The sequence below is a fragment of the Bos indicus genome, chromosome 6 (genome assembly GCF_029378745.1).
Source record: "Bos indicus isolate NIAB-ARS_2022 breed Sahiwal x Tharparkar chromosome 6, NIAB-ARS_B.indTharparkar_mat_pri_1.0, whole genome shotgun sequence".
NCBI lineage: Eukaryota > Metazoa > Chordata > Mammalia > Artiodactyla > Bovidae > Bos > Bos indicus.
The window spans coordinates 53,329,686-53,343,954 of NC_091765.1; positions in this window are offsets into that span (position 1 = coordinate 53,329,686).

Sequence of the window (14,269 nt, forward strand, 5' to 3'; positions counted from 1 at the left end):
TGTATGTGAAAACAGTTTTAAAAAAATCAAGGTACAGTACTGGGGAGAGTAGCTGTGATTCAGAAGCTAAAAACCCACTAGAAATGAGCAGGTATGACTACTCAGTTGTGAGAAAATAGTTTTGACAGACAGTGTGTCATATACACAAAACTAGAAGTGTTTGGAATGAGAAAAGAATGGCCTAAAAGTAGAGTGAAAGAAAGGCATCTATGTGCTTCCTCTCCAGGCTCTGCAGTGTCAAAACTGTGTGAGGAAAAATAATCATCACTTTTTGGTAAACAAAGTTTGTGAAGGGAAGACAGATTAGAGCATGAATTTAGAGCATGAGTATGAAGGAAAGGTTCAGAGGAGAAGATCAGAATATAGGAGATTATTCTCATAATGTATGAAAGTGTCATGAAAGATTTTGATGAATTAGAAACTGGTGGAATGGGGATTATAGGGACATGCATATAAGAGTGAGAGACATGGCAGTTAATCTTGGAAACTGAGGGTTCTTGTGTCAACCAATATAATGAGGAATAAAGGACATAATCAGATTAGTTGTAATGAGTTCAAGACTGGTAGAATGCTGAGGTTGTGTTAAATGGTAGGAGTGGCAGACTTTTGATTCTTCCATTCATCTTTGATGATAAGATTATAAGGTTTGGGAGGCATAGTCTTTTGTTGTTCAGTCGATTAATTGTGTCCAACTCTTTGTGACACCATGGACTGTAGCCCGCCAGGCTCCTCTGCCCATGGAATTTTCCAGGCAAAAATACTGGAGTGGGTTGCCATTTTCTAGTCTAGGATATCTTCCTGATATAGGGATCAAACCCATGTCTCTTGTGTCTCTTGTATTGACAGGTGGATTATTTATCACTGTGCCACCTGGGAAGCCCACTACCTCCTAGAGTTTGCTCAAATTTGTGTCCATTGAATTAGTGATGTTATCTAATCATCTCATCTTCTGTTGCCCCCTTCTCCTTTTGCCTTAATTTTCCCCAGCCTCAGGGACTTTTCCAATGAGTAGGCTCTTCACATCAGGTGGACAAAATATTAGAGCTTCAGCTTCAGCATCAGTCCTTCCAATGAATATTCAATGTTGATTCTCTTTAGGATTGACTGGTTTGTTCTCTTTGTAGTCCAAGGCATTCTCAAGAGTTTTCTCCAGCACCACAATTCAAAAATGTTCTTCAGTGGTCAGCCTTCTTTATGACCCAACTCTCACATCCATACATGACTACTGGAAAAACGATAGCTTTGACTATATGCACCTTGTTCGGCAAAATGACATCTCTGCTTTTTAATACACTCTCTAGGTTTGTCATAGCTTTACTTTCAAGGAGCATGTATCTTTTACTTTCATGGCTGTAGTCACTTAACTCTCTGCAGTGATTTTGGATCCCAAGAATAGAAAATCTGTTACTGCTTCTCTTTTCCCCATCTATTTGCCATGAAGTGATGGGACCTGAGGCCATGATATTAGTTTTTTGAATGTTGAGATTCAGACGAGCTTTTTTACTCTCCTCTCTCTCCCTCATCAAAAGACTCTTTAGTCCCTCTTCCCGCTCTGCCATCAGAGTGATATCATTTCCCTATCTGAGGTTGTTGATATTTTTTCAGGCAATCTTGATTCCAGCTTGTGATTCATTCGGCCTTGTATTTAGCATGATATACTCTGCATATAAGTTAAATAATAAACAGGGTGACAATATACAGTCTTGTCATACTCCTTTCCTAATTTGGAACCAGTCAGTTGTTCAATTTCCTGTTCTAACTTTACTTCTTGATCTGCATACAGGTTTCTCAGGAGACAAGAAAGGTGGTCTGGTTGGTATGCCCATCTCTTTAAGAATTTTCCATGGTTTGTTGAGATCCACACAGTCAAATGCTTAAATGTACTCAATGAAGTACATTCTGGAATTCCCTTGCTTTCTCCAGGATCCAACGAATGTTGGCAATTTGTTCGCTGATTCCTCTTCTTTTTCTTAATGCAGCTTTTACATCTAAAGTTCTCGGTTCACCTACTGCTGAAGCCTAGCTTGAAGGATTTTGAGCATAAATTTGATAGCATGTGAAATGAGCGCATTTTACAGTAGTTTGACCACTCCTTATGTAACTGTATCCTATGTTGACTTCATAGGACAGTTCATTTGTTTGTTTGCTATAACTGGAAGATAATTGCTCTACAATATTGTATTGGGGCAGTTCATATGTGAGTAAAGTTCTTAAAAATTCATCAACTTATTATTTTAAGTTTATGCTTAATCCCTTATGTGTGTTTTTTTTTTTTTTTTTTTTGTCTTCTACTTAACAGAGTGTCCATTGCCGATTCAACTTTGGGCCCTTACTGTCTAACACAGGAATAAACACCTACAAGGCCATTAATTAAAATTTGTTGAATGGGTTCAAAGGTTACAGCTCTCTTGATTCTCACATTCAGCCAGCCCCTGGTGTCCACAATACAGCACTGTTACAGAGAACTAGCTCTATGGTATTGAAAGAAGAAACCACATGCTGAGTTAGAATTAGCCTTTTGAGCACGTAATTCATAATTGAATTCATAAATAAATTAATTACTTAATAGATTTTTAAGTTTAGAGAAACATAAATAAATATTTACAATTTGTTATAACCTATAACTTGGCACTCTAACCTTAAAAAATTAAGAAATAGGAAGATCTGTGCCCAGCAGGTTGCCAATATATATTTTGTTAGAAATTTAATGAATATATTGATTCTGAAGTTCTTCTAGTATTATTTTAATTGTTAAATGTATAATTTAAGCTTATGATAAAGTAATAGGACTGATGACTCTTTAAAGTAATAAAGTAACTTTTATCTATTTATTTTTTTATCAGCATTTAATTGAGCTATTTGTTTTCTTATTGCTGAATTTTAAAAGTTACTGTAACTTTTAAAATTCAGCAATAAGAAAACAAATAATAATAAGAGCTCAATTAAATAATGAATAAAATACAGGAAGAGATACCTCACCAAAGAAGATACACATATGCAAATAAGAATATGGAAAAGTGCTCCCCATCATATGGAACTTCCCATCATTAGGGAACTTTCAATTAAAACAATGTATCAACCAGTCAGAATGGCTGCAATCCAAAAGTCTACAAATAATAAATGCTGGAGAGGGTGTGGAGAAAAGGGAACCCTCTTACACTGTTGGTGGGAATGCAAACTAGTACAGCCACTATGGAGAACAGTGTGGAGATTCCTTAAAAAACTGGAAATAGAGCTGCCTTATGATCCAGCAATCCCACTGCTGGGCATACACACTGAGGAAACCAGAAGGGAAAGAGACACGTGTACCCCAATGTTCATCACAGCACTGTTTATAATAGCCAGGACGTGGAAGCAACCTAGATGTCCATCAGCAGATGAATGGATAAGAAAGCTGTGGTACATATACACAATGGAGTATTACTCAGCCATTAAAAAGAATACATTTGAATCAGTTCTAATGAGGTGGATGAAACTGGAGCCTATTATACAGAGTGAAGTAAGCCAGAAGGAAAAACATAAATACAGTATACTAACACATATATATGGAATTTAGAAAGATGGTAACAATAACCCAGTGTACAAGACAGCAAAAGAGACACTGATGTATAGAACAATCTTATGGACTCTGTGGGAGAGGGAGAGGGTGGGAAGATTTGAGAGAATGACATTGAAACATTTAAAATATCATGTAAGAAACGAGTTGCCAGTCCAGGTTCGATGCACGATACTGGATGCTTGGGGCCAGTGCACTGGGACGACCCAGAGGGATGGTATGGGGAGGGAGGAGGGAGGAGGGTTCAGGATGGGGAACACATGTATACCTGTGGCAGATTCATTTTGATATTTGGCAAAACTAATACAATATTGTAAAGTTTAAAAATAAAATTAAAAAAAAAACACGATGTATCATTGCATATCTATTAGAGTAGCTAAAATCTAAAACACTAGCAATAACAAATGCTTGTGAGGATATGGAGCAATAACTCCCATTCATTACTGGTGTTCACATAAAACCTGCATACAAATATTTACTGAGGATGTATTCATAATTACCAAAAGTTGGAAGACAAAGATATCCTCCAATAGGTGACTGCTCAAACAAACTATGGTACATACATAAAAAGGACTATTATTTACCAAAAAAAAAGAAAGAACGAAAGAAAGAAATCAAGCTATAGAAAAAGAACCTTAAATTCATATTGCCAATTGAAAGAAGCCAATCTGAAAAGATTATATACTGTGATTCCAACTATATGTTATTTTAGAAAATGAAACCATGAGATAGTGAAAAGATTGGTGGTTCCCAGGGACTCAGAAGGAGAAGGCAATGGCAACCCACTCCAGTACTCTTGCCTGGAAAATCCCATAGACAGAGGAACCTGGTATGCTGCAGTCCATGGGGTCACACAGAGTCGGACACGACTGAAGCGACTTAGCAGCAGTAGCAGGGACTCAGAAATAGGAGGAGGAGAAAGGATAGATGAATCACAGAGGACCTTAGGGCATTGAAACTATTTTTTGTGGTACTGTAATGATAAATACATGTCATTAAAAATGTGTAAAAACACACTGAATGAACAACACAAAGAGTTGAATTCTAGTGTAAACTATGCACTTTAGCTAATAACAATATATCATTAATTGCTGCTAATGTGCCCCATTAATGTAAAATGTTAACAATAGGAGAACTGTGTATATGAGAACTACAAGAGAATTTTTTTTAAAAAAGAAAAAGCTGAATGAAGTCACTTTCTGTCCTTTAGAAATTAGTATTAGTTGAAATGAGTGGAGAATTACTATTTACATTACAACACACATCCACACATACACATCAGAGGTGTATGTTTGCTTCATCAAGTTCTCCCATATAAGCTCTAAAACTGATGAGTTAAAAACTACAAAAAAGAAGGTGGAGGATAAGCATATTCTGGATAACAGTCAATATTCTACTGGCATTCAAACACTTTGGAAAGCACATTTTTATGTCTAGTGGTTTTATGTACCCCAAAGAGTCTAAGAATAATTTTCTCCCATAGTCTGATTAAAACATTTTGCCATAGAACTGACTGTTGAGTGTATTTTTCCTGAACTAAAATGTATAACTGAACTGATTACTTAAAAAGAGAAGCCATATTTACCTGAATAGTTTTATGATTGTGAAACAGAAAAATGACTCTTAAATTACTCATGTGATACTCAGGCTAGTTTTGCACATTTAGTATTATTACGTGTCAGGGGAGGTGCATGTGTGTATGCTTGAGACCAAGGAGTTATGCCCAAATCCATGACAACTTTCATGAATCATATGGATAAAGAAGCTGAACAGGATTTTGGAAATATTGTCTTTTAAATGAAAGTAATTGAGGAAAGGGGAAGGAGATACAGGGATAATCTGTCCTAAGAATAATATATAAATTCTATGTAATATGTAAAACAATGCATAGGCTACATATTCTATACACCATATATACAGTCTAAATATAAATTATTGTATATAATATATTCTATTTTATATCAATATATATCAATATATAAATGTGTGTCTGTAAAATAGCATATATTACATGCTTCATGTCCATGATCTCTTTCTATCACTGCCAGGTTATTTGTTAGGCAAAAGCCTAAAATAATTGCTATTGGCCCTGACCATCCTTCAGTCAAAACTATAACACTTAATCTTCAAATATAGATAATTTACAATTATTAAGCTTTCTAACATCCTATAACTTGATACTTTATTGAGGAATTCCATCTTGTCTTAATAGTTATAAATTTCACTATTCATTTCGTTTCATAGAATCCATTCTCTGTAACCATGGAAAGTCATCGCAACAATGCTAAATTATTGATTTGAATATCACTACATTTCCCAGACCTTTTATGTGTAAACTAGAAACCAGCTTTCTCCGTATTTCATTTTTGCAATTGGCTATCTCATATGCTCTTTAATGATGTGAGATCTATATTGAAAATTCATGAAGCCATAAGTAAGTTGTAATGCAAGATTTTATTGACCTTCACTGTGCTCATTCATTCAGTCATGCCTGACTCTGTGGCCCCATGGCCTGTAACCCACCTGACTTCTGCTGTCCATGAGTTCTTCAGGCAGAAATACTGAAGTGGTTGCCACTTCCTACTCTAGGGGATCTTCCCAACCCAGGGACTGAACCCGTGTCTCTTGCATATACTGCACCGGCAGGCAGATTACCACTAGCACCACCTAGGAAGCCCCATTGACCTTCCTTGCTAGAATATAAAAATTTCTAATCATTATTTATTTCTGTTAACATATAAAAATTCCTCTCAACTTTTACTTTTATTGTGAACTTTTAATAGACTAAACTATAAATGCTTTGAATAACATGGTCACACATTCTTAGTTCTATATACTGTTCTTTCCAGGCCTCATGTTCTCTTACACATGGTCAACTTCCAACATAATTTTGTTAAATTATTAACATTTTAGTAGAATTAAAATATATTTATTTTTCTTTAAAATAGGTTGAAATTCAAATTTGAATTTTAAACGGTGAGGAAAAGTATAGATGTAGTTATATAAAATCATATATGTAATAATACATTAAAAAAGGGCAACCTATTTATCTAATCAGAATCCTAGATTTTTACTGTCTAAAGCCTAGCTACTGGAGAAATACTATTAATCACATTAACACTATTTATGGTAAAACATTACTCATCTTGTTTGATGAAAATGTAGCGTCTTTGACAATCTCCAGAGTGCCATCTGATTATGACAGTCATCACTCATATTCAACGATATTGGCATCTATGTTTCAAAAACATACAGCTGCTACAGCTGCTACTTGTGGACATATTCTTTATACCTTTAACAGAAACATCGAGAGGAGACAGTATCTTGGATGTCTATGACAAAGCAATCATTTTAGAGATAGATGAGAACAGTTTCTGTAAAACAATACATTTTTTTATCTGAGTTAAGAAAAAAGTCTTTTGGGTTTCTCCTACTTTATAAATTGTTCCCTTGTAGAAAAACAAAAGCAAAAAATGTTCCCTGAATTCATTAGAGCACAAATCATGGAGAAATTAAAAAAAAAAAAGCACATGAACTCCTTTCTAAATGTCACCCAAAGAAATAATGATGTTAATTTAAGGGAAAAATTAGAGATTTTAGCAATTAGTTTATACTTAATACAACCTATAATTTTTCTTTGGTTGACAAGACAGAATAAAAAGTTTACTTTTTTTCAAAATACTCCAATATGGAGAAAGGATTTTTTTTTCAGCTTTACTGAGGCATAAATGGCAAATAAAATTGTAAGACATTTAAAGCATACCTTATGATGATTTAATATATGTTGTATATGTTGTGAGAGGTTTTTTCCCCCATCTAGTTAATTAACATATGCATCACCTCATCTATTTATCTTTTTATCACCTCATTTTTTTTTTTTTGGTGTAAACATATGAGTTCTACTCTTTTATCAAATTTCAATTATATAATACAGTGTTGTCAACTATAGTCTATAGTATATAGGGGACAGATCCCCACTCCAGTTTTCTGGCCTGGAGAATTCCATGGACAGAGGAGCTTGGCAGGGTACAGTCAACTGGACTCACAAGAGTTGGACATGACTGAGTGAATTTTAATTTCACTTTCTTTTCAATACAGTATTATCAACCATAATCACTATGTTATGCATGATATCCTCAGGCCTTTTTCACCTTAAAGCAAAAACAATTACACAAGTCACATTTAATACACATACTTTATCCAGCAGTGAAGAGGATTTACTAGGCCTAGAATAACATGTGTAAGTCAGTCGTTAAAACTCACCTATTCTCGATTGCCCTGATTTACTTTAATTTGGCACATACTTTTAAATAACCAGTGTATCCCTGATGAGATGTTATGTACTATGTGTTTGAAGTAGCTCAGCTGGTAAAGAATCCGCCTAATACAGAAGACACCGGGTAGAATCCTGGGTTGGGAAGATCCCCTGGAGAAAGAGAAGGGATAGGTTACCCATTTCAGTATTCTTGGGCTTCCCTGGTGTCTCAGATGGTAAAGAGTCCACCTGCAATGCAGGAGACCTAGGTTTAATCCCTGGATTGGGAAGATGGCCTGGAGAAGGGAATGGCTACCCACTCCAGTATTCTTGCCTGGAGAATTCCATTGATAGAGGAGCCTGGCAGGCTACAGACCATGGGGTCACAAAGAGTTGGACACGTTTGAGTTCACCTTCACTGGATGGAGACACAAATAATTGACTAGAAAAGGTCAGTTTTCATTCCAATTACAAAGAAAGGCAATGTCAAAGAATGCTCAAACTACCGTACAATTGCACTCATCTCACATGCTAGTAAAGTAATGCTCAAAATTCTACAAGCCAGGCTTCAGCAATATGTGAACCATGAACTTCCTGATGTTCAAGCTGGTTTTAGAAAAGGCAGCGGAACCAGAGATGAAATTGCTAACATCCGCTGGATCATGGAAAAAGCAAGAAATTCCAGAAAAACATCTATTTCTGCTTTATTGACTATGCCAAAGCCTTTGACTGTGTGGATCACAATAAACTGTGGAAAATCCTGAAAGAGATGGGAATACCAAACCACCTGACCTGCCTCTTGAGAAACCTGTATACAGGTCAGGAAGCAATAGTTAGAACTGGACATGGAAAAGCAGACTGGTTCCAAAGAGGAAAAGGAGTATGTCAAGGCTGTATATTGTCACCCTGCTTATTTAACTTTTATGCAGAGTACATCATGAGAAACGCTGGACTGGAAGAAGCACAAGCTGGAATCAAGAGTGCCGGGAGAAATACCAATAACCTCAGATATGCAGATGACACCACCCTTATGGCAGAAAGTGAAGAGGAACTAAAAAGCTTCTTGATGAAGGTGAAAGTGGAGAGTGAAAAAGTTGGCTTAAAGCTCAACATTCTGAAAACGAAGATCATGGCATCCGGTCCCACCACTTCATGGGAACTAGATGGGGAAACAGTGGAAACAGTGTCAGACTTTATTTTTTGGGGCTCCAAAATCACTGCAGATGGTGACTGTGGTCATGAAATTAAAAGACGCTTACTCCTTGGAAGAAAAGTAATGACTAACCTAGATATCATATTGAAAAGCAGAGACATTACTTTGCCAACAAAGGTTCGTCTAGTCAAGGCTATGGTTTTTCCTGTGGTCATGTATGGATGTGAGAGTTGGACTGTGAAGAAAGCTGAGCGCTGAAGAATTGATGCTTTTGAACTGTGATGTTGGAGAAGACTCTTGAGAGTCCCTTGGACTGCAAGGAGATCCAACCAGTCCATTCTAAGGAGATCAGCCCTGGGATTTCTTTGGAAGGAATGATGCTAAAGCTGAAACTCCAGTACTTTGGCCACCTCATGCGAAGAGTTGACTCATTGGAAAAGACTCTGATGCTGGGAGGGATTGGGGGCAGGAGGAGAAGGAGACAACAGAGGATGAGATGGCTGGATGGCATCACTGACTTGATGGACATGAGTCTGAGTGAACTCTGGGAGTTGGTGATGGACAGGGAAGCCTGGTGTGCTGCGATTCATGGGGTCACAAAGAGTTGGACACGACTGAGCAACTGAACTGAACTGACTGAAGGCAAAGAATAAATATATCTTTAATTTATATTTTATTTTTTAATACTTATGTAACTATCAATGTAACTAGTCTGAGTGATTTTTCTTAGTTATCTTATACCAAAAAATATATTGGTTTACCAAGATGTACACTAATGATTCATTGCCTCAACAATAGATGCTTCAGTGCTGTCTGTAAAGGTATCCGGCTGATATATCTGAATGAATTTAAATTACAGAAGAATGACCTGATATAATTATTACCAAAAATTCCAAACCATTCTGGGTTTATTTTTCAAGTCTGCTACATTTCTGAGTGGGACTTCAGAAAGGTGCCTGCATTTTAGATGAGTCCTGTATTCCTCCATATTCAGTGTTGCATCCTCTCCTTTTTTAAAGTCTATTTTTTGAGAGATATAATTGATATATAACATTGTATAAGTTTAAGGTACACAATATTTAGATTTGATAAAAATATATAATGCAGTATACATTCCATTAGCTAACACCTCTATTATATCACATAATTCTTTATTTGTGTGTTGGGAACAATTAAGATTGATCTCTTAGCAACTTTGAAGTTTATAATACCATATTGTTGCTGTGCATTAGATCTCCAGGACTTATGTATATGCAAATTTGTACCCTTGCTGAAGCTGAACTTCCAATACTTTGGCCACCTGATTCAAAGAACTGACTCATTTGAAAAGACACTGATGGTGGGAAAGATTCAAGGCAGGAGGAGAAGGGGACGACAACAAAGAATGAGATGGTTAGATGGAATCACCAAATCAATGGACATGAGTTTGAGTAAACTCCCGGAGTTGGTGATGGACAGGGAGAGCTGGCGTACCGCAGTCCATGGGGTCACAAAGAGTCGGTTATGACTGAGCAACTGAACTGAAGCAACATCTCCCCAGTTCCCCCACCCCCACGTCTCTAGTTCCACTCTTTGATTTTATGAGTTTAGGTTTTTTGTATTCCACATATAACTGATATAATACAGTTTATCTTTCTCTTTCTGACTCAATTCACTTCATAATGCCTGTTTTCAGTCTTTAGTCTCCCAATATATTAGCTACTATACAAAAATGAATATAATTATTATACATTGTTATATAATTATATATTTTTATAAAACTACACAGTATTTTAATAGTTATACACATACTATGATAATTAGTTCATACCAAAGTGCTAGATCGTTCACCTATTGTTCCATTTAAGTACATTTTAGGAAGTTTTTTAACCCCCAGGCCTTTTCTGATATAGCTCTAAATATGGAGTTTTCATTGAGTACTCTGAAGAGACCTCTCTGATGTGTCTAATGAGTGCCAAGTAGGCATGAATTGGATCTAATCATTTTTTATAGCATTTAGTGCTTTGTTGATGCTCAAAGCATCTTTAAATAATGATAATAGTAACAATACTCCCTGGCCTTCTGATAGAGTGTTCCCCTCATATCTATTTTCCCTCTGCTGGGTGTATTAAAAGACCTAATCTCACAGTCCAAATTGCTTGATTGTGGTTCTTTGTTTCCATACCTTGGCATTGCTTTTCCACTACATTTGTTGGTATTTTGGCATTTCTTTCACTCAGGAGATTTGGGTATTGGTCTGTCTCTACGTCGTCCTTAACCTATTAAAAAAATACCTCACAGCAAACTCATAAAAAAGCTCTTAATTTCTATTATTTTGATCAGAAAATTCATAATTTAAAGTAGAGATGCAAGTTTTCCTTTTCTCAAAGGAGATTAAAAACTCACCAAATGAAACCTGGAGGTTTTATTCAGCTCTAGTATTGAGATAGTATTCGATTTCTATGCCCAGCATTATAAATCACAGAAACATTTATCTTTGCATTCCAATAGATCAGCAGAAAGCTAAAGGGAAGCTTTTGCATTATTGCAAATTCCCAATAGTTTCACCATAATAAACCTTTGTCCACTAAAAATCTCCATTGCTTTTTTCCACAATTTAACATGGTTGTATTATTTAATTTATTCAGTAGTTCTTGAGCTGTGGCAGTGGCACTAATTATTTTATTACTTAAGGATGATAATACAATAGCTGAAAGAATAGAAAGCTCATTTTTATGTTAAAACTAAACTTGTTTCATTTTATATGTTACAAATATATAAATATTTTTTGAAAAACAAAAATAATATGTAAGTATATAAAGTCCTAGTGATAAAAGTCTTTCAGTATTTCCTAGGGCTTACCAGGTGGTACAGTGGTAGTAAATCGGCTTGCAAAGGCAGGAGACATGGATTTGATCCCTGGGTCAGGAAGTTCCCCTGGAGTAGGAAATGGCAAACCACTCCAGTATTCTTGCCTGAAAATTTTCATGAACAGAGGAGTCTTACAGGTATGTTTGGCGGGTACGGTCCATGCTGTTGCAGAGAGTCAGACATGACTGAGGAACTAAGCACGCATGTGTCAATTCAGTCTTCTAATCATATTAGAGCAAAAGCTATCTTCATGAATTTATCTTATAGATCTATATATAACAAGGCCTGTATATGGATTAATAAAAATGAGGCCTTGTCTTATCCTGTGTATGTGTTTGAATAGCATATTTCATAGTGCTTAAAGCACTGTTAAAGTTACTGGTATTTACTTTGTTCCCAGGATTCACAAACACAGATATTGTCACCAGTCTCTTGACATCTTTTTAGATAATAAGAAAGATAAATAAACAGAGGATACATTTAATGAAATGAAACTATTATTTCTGGAACGTGCTTAAGCTCCAAACCCCATTGTAATTGTCTTGTGGCATAAAAATGGAGAAAGTGGAAAACTAAGTTAGATTAATTGTAATGAGTATAACTAATATTTATTGAGTGTTATGTTAAGACACAGAGCTTGGTCATTTTACATCTCATTTAACCTTTATAGCAGCTACAGGATGTGTCACTGTTTTACAGACAAAGAAACCAAGCATAGAGAGACTTACTGGCTTGGGTATATAGTCATTTTGTTAACAGGAAATAAATGCAAGATTGTTATTCAGGTAGTCAGACTCAATTGTCCATGCAGAGAATGCATAGAAATGGTTTAAGTGATTTCCGATACTTAAAAAACCTTAGTTTCTTTTGATATTTTTCTGTAACAAAGCCATATCAGTATTGGAATCCTCTGTATCTTACTCCTCTGATGGCAGGATAAGTCCCAGGTAACTCAGTCAGGGTAGCAACCAGCCAAAAGACATTTACTCTAATAAATAATGTGATAGTTGTTTCACATTCTGCTCTTACTGTTTCACCAAGTCTTGGTAACCAAGTAGTGCTTGTTTTGCATACGACACATTTTTCTCTGTGTTCTTTCTATGTGAATAGAGAGGTAGAAAGGGAAAATGCTAAGTAATGGGCTGGAACAGAAAAAGATGATATGTCTTAACCTGTTTCAAATGACCAATAACTATTATAAATGTGATGTATTGATTAAGTCAATACATATTTATTGAATTTCAACTAAGAATTGAAGTTTGTAGTTATGGTGCATAAGTAAGAAATATATAAATAAAATAATCTAGCAAAAATATAAGCAGTGTATGCTACACAGTGGCACCAAGCACATCAGTTTTATCACATATTCCTTTTCTGAGATGCTGTAAAAAAATAATCTAAGTAAACAAATTTAAATTCTGGTTCCCTACAGCATCAGAATAATTTGTTAAGTTCTTTCTCTTATTATTCTTATTATTTTCATATTATTATTTAAACTGTGTATTTGATCATGGGAAGTAGATATCGATTTATTCTAATTTTCAATAAAACATCTTACTGAATCTTTCTCACATCAATTCAGAAACTGTTTCCATTGATCTAGTGTTAAAAACTAAATCAGGGCAATCTGGTATATATAGATTTGGTTATAGAGCTTTTTGGCTCTCTCTACAGGCATATTGCACTGTAGTGTTCCTGAAATATTCCATTTGAATAACTAAGATATGAAAGTAAGTGGGGTCTGGGAAGAATCCAGTTCAACATAGGTTACCAGGGTTTTCTTATGAGAGCTACCCACCATTAAGTCTGATTGCAAAGGAGAAAATTAAAAGTGTCATGGGAACATCATAGAATAAATATAGATGAGGCAATCTTTACTCTAATGATCATGATAATAATATAATTTGGGCAATAAGAAGACATAAATAAAAAAGAAATACTTTTGTTTACATTTTGGAAAGAATCAAGTTTACACTACATTGATTTCATTTAATCTCTGCCCTTATGCTACCCTGCTTCTTATGCCACAAAGCTGCCTGAGTAATAGGGCTGATGAAGAATTTTCTGATGTGATATTCTTTTAATATTTTGCCTGCAAAAAATAAGTCACAAGCCATAATTCAAGGAATAACTGTTATAGTACTTGTATCTCCTAGATCTATTATCTCACCCAAAATAAATTTGTGAAGGCTTACCTATGTTTAGAGCTGAAAAGATTTGAGATATAGTTGAAAGTTACAGATAAAATGTGGTAGGCTCATGAAACCACCTTGCCTGGAATGCTTAGCTGTCTTCCACACTTGAAGAAAATCAAGTCCTTACTTATGTGATACAGTCTTAGGAAAATTATAGTTTATTTCATAATTTTTATTTGTGAAATATAAAAAAATATCTTACTAGGACATTTAATGAAGATGAAGACCCCTAAATTTAATTTCACATCTGAAAGAAGGAA